Source organism: Equus caballus, chromosome X (genome assembly GCF_041296265.1).
Source record: "Equus caballus isolate H_3958 breed thoroughbred chromosome X, TB-T2T, whole genome shotgun sequence".
Lineage (NCBI taxonomy): Eukaryota > Metazoa > Chordata > Mammalia > Perissodactyla > Equidae > Equus > Equus caballus.
The window spans coordinates 138222044-138235421 of NC_091715.1; positions in this window are offsets into that span (position 1 = coordinate 138222044).

A 13378-nucleotide genomic window follows, 5' to 3' on the forward strand; every position below is an offset into this window, starting at 1 on the left:
TGTGGGATATTTCCACGTCTCCTTTGAAAATAACCTTGTAAAAACATTTCTTAATCTCATCTTTGCTGTCCTTTACTGAAAACACACTTAATAGCATGAGACCACTACTCATTCCCTATCCCCGCCTCCATTGGAGAACCTTCCAAAAGCTAACTGGGGAAATACTCAGGACAATAGTCCACTATTGATCTTGAACTCCTGCTCCATGTCTCCTTGTAAAAATGCAGGAGTGGTTTCTATAGTGGAAAGGGCATGGAATTTGGAATGAGGTGGCCAAGTTCAAGTCCGTGACTCACTGCTTGTTTTATGACCTTGACTAACATAGCTCTCTAAAACTGAGGCTCTGAATATATAAAACGGAATTACTGTATATTCCTACTTAACTCACAAGATTCTGTGGGGATAAAATGAAATGAAAAAGCTGTGTGAAATTACTCTGAAAACTGTAAATGCTATTTATTTGTTAGTTACTAGCATATGTGTCACAGATTACATCCCTGAACATGAAACAATTGACATAGTAATTCTTGTTCTCAGTCATAGACATAAATCACAAAAGCAATCAACAAAAATCTGAGGAGCTCATAGATTCTTCTAGATTCCTCCATTAGCACCTATGACTTGATTCAAAACCTAAAGGAAATTTCTGCTAGATTCTCAGGGCTACATCATTCCACCAGAAACTTCAGCAGCAGAGGTTAGAATGGCATTCATTTGAGTTGCCATCATCACTCACAAAACTTCACAAGAAAACTCTCCTTTTCTTAAAATCAATCTTCTCTTCCTCATATGTCTATAGGCTTAGTGTGTCAAACTGGGGAGCATATGAAGTTATGAGCCCAAGGTATCTCGTGCATGATGGCCACTGACATCAAAAGCTGTTCCAACAACTCTGAAATCTATGCCACCTCCAAACATGCTGAAATGAAGTCGTTCTACCTCTAGACATATGGCCTATATCTCCACCACACTCAACCACTACCAGTCCGCAACTACACATGGTGCAGATCGGGGCTGTGGACAGTAACACTGAAGGAGTGCCCCTCAGGAAACAACTGTGGTTTGATGGGAAGGGGCAGTTGGAGCAACCCAGCTTTGTGCTGATCAAATGCCAAGCTATCCAATAAAGGATTCATCTCTATAGAGTAGATTTTGCTTAGGCTTTGCAAATTTTAACCCAACAAACCCAGTATTCTCTGATGAAAAACACTTCCTTTTATTCTTTCCAGGATATGTGCAATGGCAGGAAATTGCTTGGCATGTAGAACAAAGTCAATAAATATGTATTTGTTGTTCATTGAGATCCAGGAATATTCAGAGTCTCTATAGGACTCAACTAGAACAGCCAGCTGTATTAATACAAATCTTCCTTTGGAGGCTATTTTAGAAACTGTCTCTAAAGTGCTGAATAATGGGTGTAGCAGACAGCTTTGCTTTGCTGCCTGGCATCCATTCCGCCTCCTTCATGGAAACACTATCCTGAACCTTCTCTACTAGGTGATTTATATAGGATTAACCTTACTCCGAATCTCTGTACATGAATTCTGAATGGCTTAATCCAATCAGCCTTTTCCAAAGACCTGAACATGACGTTATCACTGGGACCAGTAAGACACACTTATCCTCTCTCCTAAACAAGAAAGCATATCCCTAGGGAGTTAATGACAACCATCTGTGACCTCAGGAATAACTGGCCTTAAGATGAAGTTCACACCATGGAAGATTGAAATAAACCAGGTCCTTGGTGATCCTGTTTGGTCACTGAAGCACACTACCTAAAGCTCCCAGTTTCTCTGAATTTTTCAGTTACATGTGTCTACAAATTCCCTTTGTTATTTAACCATTTTTGAGTCAGGTTATAAGTTATTTGCAGCCAAAAAATCCTCATTTATACTCTGGTAATTATGAATCAAAATTGAACCTGGTACTTAGGCTAAGATTTATTTTCTGAGTGACATAACTAGAGTGTCTTCTTCAAAAGAAAGAAAATGACAAAGGTTCTACACAAATAGTTGTAAATCCGTGGGATAATCTCAGAAACCTTATTATACCACCTGAAGGAACTGAAGTCCTTTTTCTACCCACTGGTGAATTATTTCTTCAACTATTGGTTAGTGATAGATATTAATTCCTTCCCAGAGTGCAATTCTGGGGGCCTGAGACAGAGTCCATTGCTTATACTGCACTGACCTGAAAGTACTCCATTCACATCACCAGCTTCCTGAAAAGACTCCTCTACAAATGTTACAACACTGTGAAAGTATAAATTCAGGTCAATATTAAAGTTACAGATCTATCGAGGGGAATTACTGGACACCCAAGCCTGTTCCAAGAGGCATGTATGATCCTGGGCTATTTGGAGTTAGTCTGAGGAAGAATTGGGGATTACTGCCAAGTGCCTTGGGATATCTGAATTAAGGTGCACTATTCCATGAGCAGAACATCTTAAAAAGCACTATCAGATTCTCCTACGAGACAAGAATAAGTCAGGCCCCTGCATTTTCATTAAAAAACAATATCTTTTGCATGCCAACATTTGGTTACTGAAGCATATGGTCCAATTTCCAGTGATTTGCATAGAATATCTAAACTCTAGGAGCCCAGTGTTGATTTGACTGCTATCTAGGCCTTGCCAAAATCACAGCTAAATGGTACTGGCACAATAATTTACAGATAGATTGATAGAATTTCATAGATTTCATAGAAACAAAATCAAGTCTGAATAAAAGTGGAATGGGTGATAAGGTAAGCAGCATAATCTACTGGGAAAAAACGGAGGGACTATACAAGTAATTTTGAGATAGCTGTTTACATGGCAAATGATTCATGATAGATCTTTAAACTATATACCAAAATAAAACCTCTAGATGGACCAAAAAGTCAAATGTAAGCAACAAAACTTAAAAATGAATATATAGATGAATAATTAATGTCTCGGTATAGGACAACTTTTTTAAATATAAAAGTAATGAAAGAATTTACAAAGGACAAATTTGATTACCAAAAAATTTAATACTTAGTATGCCAAAAAAAGTTTAAAGGAAAATAACAAATTGGTAAAAAAAGTTTCCAAAAAGGGTAATGATATCTCAATATACTTAATAGAGAAAGTGCTCTTAATGAATTAAAAAGAAAACATAATCATGCTCTAATAGAAAAACAGGGTCAAAACACTGAAAAATTCACACACACAAAAATACATGACCCCAAAACACATCTATCAGAACGGCTATAATAATAAATAGAGACAACACCAAACACTGGTGAGGATGCAGAGATACTGGATCATTCATACATTGATGGTGGGAATGTAAAATGTTACAATCACTCTGGAAACTAACAGTCACTCACAAAACTAAACACGAGCTAATCAAATGACTCAGCAATTGTACTCTTGGGCATTTACCCTAGAGAAATCAAAATTCATGTCCATAAAAAAATGCATATGAGAATGTTTTTAGCAACTTTACTTGTAATAGTCGAAACCTGGAAACAACCAAAATATTCTTCAATAGATGACTGGTTAAACAAACTGTGTTAGAGCTGTACCATGGAGCATGACTCAGCAATAAAAAAGAACAAACTATCGAGGCATGCAAAAACTTAGACGGATCTTAGAGGGGTTTTGCTGACTAAAAAATACCAATACTAAAAGGTTACAAGCTATATGATTCCATTTATACAACATTCTAAAACTGACAAAAGTATAGAAATGGAGAACAGATTATGGTTGCTGGGGTTAGGAATGGGAATAGGTGGATAGGTGTGGCTATAAATGACTATAAATTCACGTGCCCAATGATTTAGGCAGAGTGGCTGGCTCGTGGGGACATTTAGATTTGGATTTAGGACAGAGAGGCTCTGCATAAGCTTTGAATTTGAGTCGTAGGTTCAAACTCAGTTTTATCAAAAAGGCTCTGAATTGGTTTCTTGATTTTCTATTTGTCATTGTTCCCTCTGTACATGGCACACTTGGCTACTCCATGGGGAAGATGAGAGACTGGCAGGGCAGGATTTGGGCATTTTGGCTCGTATTTGAATCCTCTCAAATACAGTCCAATATTCTACATTGCATCTCTACATTGCATCTTTCTATTTAAAGAAATCATCAATATGTTCAAAGATTTATGGATAGAATTGTTCACTTCAGTATTAATCTTAAGAATTAAAAATTAGAAAAACTAAATGCTATAAAAATAGGGGCTAATATAAAAGGTGGGATATAATGTAGCTATTATAAATAATGATTTTGAAGGATAGTTAATGAAACTGTAAACTCTTCAAAAAATTATATGAAATTTAAAAATCAAGATAAAAGAAAATCAGGGTAAAGTAAAATATCTATTTTTTAATTTATTCTTAGGTTGAAAGTATGAAAGTAAATCTATATGCAAGTTGTATTATCTGGCAGTGCACATCTATATTATAATTGTTAAATTATAATGTATTTTTTTGTAATGTTTCAAAATGGCCCTAAAATAATTGGCATTTTCCTCAAAAAATAGATGGATGCTGTAATTTTTAATAATCATTGTTTTTTCAATTATGTTTACTTATTAAATAATTTATTACTGTGATCTAGACATAGACGTTAGACGTTTGATCACGACAATCCAGTATTTTAGAGTTAGTGTTACTGGTGGTGTTAATTTTAACTAGTTAGGGAAATGAAATTATTGCTTTTATAGAAACTGTGGCTCTATAGTTTGCTTGAAATCTTCCCAGTTCCTCTTTCTTTTTCTGAAGTTAAAAAAAAAAACTGCCTCAAAACTATATCAAAGATTGTGCCCAATCACTCTATTTCTAAATCTTCAAGAAAATTATACAAAGGAAAGTTCCTTCTAAATCTAATGTTCTGTGATTTTATTAGACTTTTTCACAGCAGGATACAGGAGAAACAAGAAAAATAATAGCATGAGCAGGAACTCTCATCTACTTTCCATGGGAACTCCCAGATATCTATATTTCATGTTTTTCCATCAACCTACAAAACCTTTCCCAAACTATTCCTGGGGAAAATGCAGGAGACAAAAGCGGACAGAGAGCTGAACCTCCTGTGGTGGTTCTAAGCATCAGAAAGGATGGAGATCCTGCCATACATTACACTTCTTTGCATCTCATAGTAAAGATTAATGTAGCAGGTATCACTGAAGATTTAAGTATTAAATATATTGATATTTTCCAGATGGATTTAAGCACTCACTTTTTCACTATCAAGTTATGTTTGCAGGAAGTCGTATTTTGTTACACATCCTTATATTCTTAAACTACTAATACTAAACCTAATTCAGCTTTTTAAAATAGCTTTTTAAAATAATTAGTTTCAAGATTATGAACATCAATCTGTCATATGATACACTCAGAGGTTAGTGAGCAATCTACAGCTGTTCACTCTTACCCCAAGTGGCCTTTGAGTGATGTGTGTTTAGTGGTGTCTCTTTTCCCAATGTTTGTAATCATATTATAGGTACATATTTGTGCCCACTCCACTCCTACTCTTACACTGAGGTAGTCTTAGGATTTCACGTCTGTGAAGGCATCTCCCGTCAGGCTGCCCATGCCTAGGGTGACAGCATAAATTAGTGCCCAAACTAGGATACTTTTAAGAATGAAAAAGAATGCTGTTAATAATTATGCAATAACAACCGGAATAACCGAGGACTATCCCAGGCACATTGCAATGTATGGTCACCCACCCATGACCCAAGTAGCCCTCAAAGAGAAACTCAAGATAATCGAGTTTGACTGATGTTCCCTGGGCGAAATTAGTTTTAGTGCTCATTTATCTTTCTGGATTCCCAATTTCATTCCCTTTCTCTCCTCTAAGGATTTTGCTTAATTTTCTAGTGAGTTCAGTGATGCAACTTAAAATATGTTTTTTAAAAATATTTTATCCAGTATTTTTAGTTGTTTTGCCACAGGAGGAGAGTTCAGGGTATCTAGTCTCTCACTCGGCTATAAATAGGAATCTTGAATGCCATCTTTTCAGCGTGTATAAACACAGAAATATACACATACGGAGAAATGCAATTAGAAAGAAAACTGTCTGGAAAGAAACAAAGTGTTAAGAGTCACAATCTTTAGAAGGCAGTCACATGGGTGACTTCTGGGTTTTTCTTCAAAAACTTCTCTATTTCCAAATGTTTTATAGTGAGTTGTGTTACTTTGGTATAAGAGAAAAAAGCTGAAGTGACTGACAATTTAGGTAATCAATCTCATAAATAAGTTAATGCTTTATTAGTTGAGATTCAACAAGGTGTATTCTTATATGAAATTATATAATCAAGAAGCTCTATACTCGACTACAGTATTTTACTTCCCTTTAGAACACTTTCGTTACATTATTTATAACTGTTATGTCCTCATTTATTTTTTATCAAAGACAATTTATATAAGAAACAATCATTTGAAGAACATCTCAGAATGTCCTGTAAGACTGTGATGGAATGAACTACCCAATGTGTTGATCAATGTCCTTTATATACAAGCATTCACGTGACAAATTTCTCTTAGAGAAAACAGAAAGTTTACCATCTATGACAGTTCAGCATGGTTCCTTTTCATCACGAATAGCTATAAAATATACTTCTTTTTGCCTAAGTATCAATATCCTCAGCTGTAAAGTAGGGACAATAATCTACTTAAGAGGGTTGTTGTGAGAATTGCATGGCATAATTTATACAAAGCATCTACCATGGCACCTAGCACAACGCTAACAAAATGCTGCTGCTCTTTCCCACTCCCACCACTTTTCCAGTTTAAGAACCAAATATGGCCCTCAATTATACTAAATTGTCTAGGTTTTGTTTCTTTGTTTTTTTTATTGTTTTCAAGGTATCTAAGTCCTTTCTAGTAAGACCAAATTCTTTTGGAAAGTAGGTAAATATAAATAACCCATAGAAATTAAGTTTATTGTAAACGGGCTATGCATCATTTTTACCACCACTAAAGGACTCATCTATCTTTCAAAAATACCACTGAATCATTTATTATTTACTGGCTGAGAAAATAGTTATTTGACATGTACTATGTGCCAGACGCTTCTAGACACTGGGGATACAGCAATGAGTAGAGTAGACAAAGCACTTGTGCTCATGCTGGTCCTTTTTGTGTATATGTTTGTGGAGGTGGCGTGATGGTGGGGAGGTGGACAATAAACAAGACGATTACAGATTATAATACATAATTTGGTTGAAATATGCAGGATAACGTGGCTTAGAATGACTGGATGGCTGTTTAAGCTGAGTATCAGGGTTATGGAGACGACATCTGAGCTAATTATAGCCAGTAATTTTTACTAGCGTCAGGCATATTTCTAAGCACTGCACATGCATTAATTTATTTAATCTCATAACATCCCTACAAAGTAAGTATTATCATTATCCGTATTTTTCATATGAGAAAATTGAGGCACCAAGAAATTAAGTAACTTGACAAAGTTAGGAGGTAGGGACAAGATTCCAGTGTAAGTATTTTAATTCCAAAGCCTACGTGCTCTATCACTATGTCATAGTGCAAACAACAGGAGAAGGGCATAGCAAGTCATAGTAAATTCAAAGTCCCTGAAGTGGCTATGATGGAAATGATCCAGTAGGAATGGTCACATTGATGCATCAGAAGATAAAGGATGTAAGAGCAGGACTGACATCCTTAAGTAGGTGAGAATTACTGCTGAGAGAAAAGGCAGCTGTGCACTGGTGCTCATGAGCCCCACTACCAAGAACAGTGAGCAGGAGTGCCGGCCTACTCACAGCTGGGATCCACGACAAAGAACGGACTGCAGAGGTTGGGGAGACTTCTGCATGCCTTTCTATCACCTAAGGTGAATCACTGTTGAGAAAAGGAAGATTGCCAGGGAAAGTCTTTAGACTTCTCACCAAGGAAATTGTTAAAATTTCCCACTCAGGCAAACAAATGAAAAAAAATGTCAGAGGTTGAAGACTCAAAACATTGGGTGGGAGCTCAAGCTAATTACTGACCTTCATCCTAGGTGCTTCTCTTATCTAGAATTGTGATCCTGTAATTGTGTGTCTTATCAGAGCAGAGACTTTTCTCTTGGCCATTGTTGAATCCCCAGCACCAATAGCTGTGCTGGAATGGTAAGTATTCAATAAATATTTCTTAAATTAGAGAAATATTTTGATTCAGAGATAATGGCTTCACCTATGATCATCCCTTTTCAAGCTGAAAATAAATTAAGAAAATAAAATTGTTATTTAGAGCCCTATACTAGACTACGTCAGTGTTCTTCCCACATTCTTTTGGATCCCTTTACAATTCTCAGGCACACAGGCTCCTGGTGTGGTTTAACTTCCAAATGCCAGCACCTCTGTTGGTGCAGGCTCTTTGTTGGAGGATTGTTCTCAGGCTGCTATAATCCCTGACCACCCTCAAAGAGAGCAAGAAGAATCTGATAATTTACACTTCTCACAGGCAGCCCTTAGCCAATGAAAGATGGTTGTAAAAGTATAAATACTCCTTCCCCCTTGCCCATGAGTGGAACAGTTCTGAGATGTGACCCATGGTGTCTCTAAGGCTGCCCTGCAGGATTGAGCCAAAGTTAACCTTTGAGGAGCTTTGCTTGATGCATACACCTTGCTTGGTTTTCTTCCATTCCTGATTCTAATCCCCCACTCTACTACTGGTTTACCCTGGGAATGTTTCCTGATAAATCATTTTCACATAAATCCTCATCTCAGAGTCTGCTTCGGGTGACCAAGCCTAAAATAATCTCAAATGAATATTTTCCACACATCAAATTTCAAGGTGACATATTTATTACGGACACTCTCCAAGCCCAATTGCAGCAAGGATGGCTTCATTGAGCCTAGATTCAATATGTTGGCCATATCAGATATTTCTGTAAAATTCCTTAAAGTTATATAGATTATTAATTTTTAGACCCAAGTTAAACAAAAAATTAGAGGGAAAATCAAAGGACTATAGAGAAGTCTGAAAGTACCAGTTTTGCCCCCAGATGGTAGTTACTATGTCAGCTTAAATTTATGCCTCCATAATAATGTTTCATAATACATGCTTACACCCCTGGGTGACTTTAAGATACCATATATACAAAGGTTCCAATTTCTGCATGTCTTCATCTAAAGAAATATGTGGAGAAATGAGGCTAATCTCATAATTAGACCTGTATCCTGTAGCTACCATCCCTCAAAATTGTTTCTATTGTAAGAAAAGGTAAAGTACATTTTATTGTTGCCAGTGATAAATAATTTCGTTTTGTTCAAAATTTTCCTCTTAAATATGGGGTTATTGATCCGTTGATAAATTATACTACAATCCCAACAATTCAATGTTCTGTGGTGCTTTGCCAGTTAAGAAAGATTTTGTGGTGAAATCTTCATTCTTCAAGATTCCATTTTCAACAGGAATTAGATTTTCCTTCGGGAAAAATTGCATCTTTCCTGTCTATCAATACATTATACATTTTCTCTTTTCCAACCTTAATAGAAAAGGAAGGGTGACCTTTCCAAAATGTCCTCCTACTGTCTCTTGTTCACACAGTTAGCATCGGTGATTAACACAGTATTTTGATTGTTAATTTAGTAGTAATATATTGTGAGATTATAACACATGAGAAAGTAAAATATATGACAACAATAACACAAAGGCTAAAAGGTGAGAAATGAAAGTGGACTATTATAAGGTTGTTACACTCTATAAGAAGTTGTATGTTATTTGAAAATAGAATTTGATAAGTCAAAGTTGTGTCTTTGATAAGTTAGAGTTTGATAAGGTTAAAGTTAAAGAAAATCCTCAAATAAACACTTTAAAAAACAGAGGTATAGCTAACAGGCCAAGAGAAGAGATAATATTCACTAATAGCAATACTCAATCTAAAACAACACAGGAAAAAGTAAAAAGAGGAGCAAAAAATGGGGGAACAAAAAAATTGGACACATAGAAAACAAATAGAAAGCATATTAATAGTCACATTAAATTTAAATAGCATAACACTCTAAATAAAATGCATTGTAATATTTGATACAAACACAAAACCCAATTACATGCAAAAAGGAAAGAAATCATATGAAGCATGTTCTCTGACCAAATCAAAATTAAACTAGAACTCAATAATAGAAAGAAATCTAGAAAATCAGCAAATATTTATAAATTAAACAACGCAGCAGTAAATAACCCATGGTCCACATAAGAAATCACAAGGTAAGTCAGAAATTATTTTGAACTAAATGAAAATGAAAACAAAACAAACCAAGATTTGTAGTAGGCAGCTAAAGCAGTCCTTATATGAAAATGTCAGCAGTAAACCATTCATTAGAAAAGAAAGTTTTAAAACCAATGATTTAATCTTCCACATTGGGAAATCAGAAAAAGAGCAAATTAAACAGAGTAAACAGAAAGAAAAATGACAGTATGGAAAAACTGAATGTCAGGATCGTCTAATTGCCTTAATTGACGTTTATATAACAGCCAATCCAACAGCAGCAGAATTCACATTCTTCTCAAGTGCACTAGAGACATTCATCAACATATACCACATTCTGGGCCATAAAACAAGCTTCAATAGATTTAAACGAATTCATGTCATACATAGCATGTTCTCTGACCACAATGGAATAAAATTAGAAATCAATAACGTAAAGATTTCGGGAAAATCTTCCAAATATTTGGAAAACAAAACTTCTAAATAATCTATGAGACAAAGAAGTCATGAGAAAAATTAAAAAAAAAAAATTGAAATGAATTAAAATTAAAACACTGTCCATAAAAATTTGTAGGATTTTGCGAAAGCAATCTGTTGGGAACATTAATAGTTCTAAATGAATATATTAGAAATGAAGAAAGGTTTCAAATCAAGGACGTCAATTTCCACATTAAGAAACTAGAAAGAGGGGCCGGCCTGGTGGTGCAGTGGTTAAGTTCGCACATTCTGCTTCTCGGCGGCCTGGGGTTCACCGGTTTGGATCTCGGGTGCGGACATGGCACACTTGGCAAGCCATGCTGTGGTAGGCGTCCCATATATAAAGTAGAGGAAGATTGGCATGGATGTTAGCTCAGGGCCAGTCTTCCTCAGCAAAAAGAGGAGAATTGGCAGCAGTTAGCTCAGGGCTAATCTTCCTCAAATAAACAACAAAAAAAAAAGAAACCAGAAATACCTTAAAGTAATACAATGTTGTATGTCAATTATATCTCAATAAAACCGGGGTGGGGGCGAAGAAACTAGAATGAAAAAAGATTAAATTAAACACAAAGTAAGCAGAAGGAAGGAAATAATAATGACAATTATGGAAATAAATATAAGAGAAAACAGAAAATGTGCTGGAAAAAAAATAAACAGTGAAACTAAATGCTAGTTCTTTGAGAAAAATCAATAAAACCAACAAAACTTCAGCCAGACTGATCAGGAAAAAATAGCAAAGATACAAATTACCACACATCAGGAGTGAGAAAGGTGACATAAATATAGATTCAACAAATATTTAAAAGTACAAACAAGGAATATCATAAACAACTTTATGACAAAAAATTTGACAGCTTAAGTGAAATTGTCAAATTCCTTGAAAGTTACAAATTAACAGAAACCACCTAAGAAGAAATACATAGCTCCATATCTATTGAATAAATTGAATTAGGAATGAAAATTCTTTTCACAATGAAAACTCCAGGCCAGATGGCTATATTAGTGAATTTTAACAAACATTTAAGGAGGAAATCATACCAATTCTACATAAACTCTTTCAGAAAATTGAAAAGAATAGTTCCAAACTCATTATATAAGGCCTGCATTACCTTGATACCAAAACTAGACAAAGATATTTCACAAAAAATAATATAGATAAATATATCTCATGGACTTATATGCAAAAAAAAAGAGAAAAATCTAAGCAAAATTTTAACAGATAGAATCCACCAATACATAAAGGAATAATATGTCATGACCATGAGGAGTTTATCTTAGAAATGCAAGATTGGTTTAACATTTGAAAATCAATCAATGTAATTCACATATTAACAAACCTAAGAAGAAAAACCACATAATCGTTTTAGAAGACATAGAACATACATTTGAAAAATATCCAGTATTCTTTCCAGTTAAAAAACTTTCACCAAATTAGAAATCAAAAGAGACTTCCTAATCTGATAAAGGGGATCTATGAAAAAACTACAATATATTACTTAGTGATGAAAGACTGAATGCCTTCCTGCTAATATCCAGGATATGACAAGGATGTCTGTTCTCACCACCACTATTCATCATCGAACTTGTGGTATTAGCTAATACAATAACATAAGAAAAAGAAATAAAAGGAATTATGTTTAGAATATACAACAATTGATCAAAACATATAACAAATAATAAATTGAAATTTTAAAAAATACTATGTACTATGTAATCAATACAAAATACTTAAGGATAAACCTAATGAAAATTATATAAGACCTATAAATCAAAAACTGAAAAATTTGCTCAGAGAAACTAAAGATCTAAATAAATGGAGTAACATGTTTATGGGCCAGAAGACTCAACATTGCTAAGCTGACAATTACCCTCAAATTGATATATAAGTTCAATGTAACCTCAATCAAAATTACAGCAGGCATTTTTTGTAGAAATTAATAAACTTATTCTGATATTTGTATGGGAGTACAAAGGAATTCTAATTACCAAAATAACTTTGAAAATGAACAAAATTGGAGAACTCATACTACTTGATTTCAAGGCTTATTTTAAAGCTCTAGTAATCAATACAGTGTGTTACTGGTATAAAGATATATATAAATAGGCCAGAAGAGAGAATCCAGAAATAGATGATACATTTATGACCAACTGATTTTCAACAGAGCCACAAAGACAATTCAGTAGAGGAAAGATAGTCTATTTAGCAAATGGTGCTGAAACAAGTGGATATCCATAAACAACAAAGAAAGAATTTAAATCCATATTTCACATGATATACATAATTTAACTCAAAATGGATCACAGGCCTAAATGTAAAACCTAAAACTATAAAGCTTCCAGAAGAAAACAGGAAAAAACAAGTATGACTATGGGTTAAGCAAATATTTCTTAGATATGACATCAAAAGCACAGCTTGAAAAAATTTATCAATTGAATGTCTTCAATACTAAGAACTTGTGTCCTTCAAATGACAATTTTAAGAGAATTCAAAGACAAACAACAGATTAGGATAAAAATATTTGCAAAGCACTCATTTAGTAAAGGACTTGTTTTCAAAATATATGAAGAACTCCCAAAATTAACAATAAGAACACAAACAATTCAATAAAAAAAATGGGCAAAAGATTTGAAAAGACATGTCGGCAAAAAGACATGGGGATAAGAAAGACATAAAGAGATGTGCAACACCGTTAGTCTAAGAAATGCAAGTTAAAACCA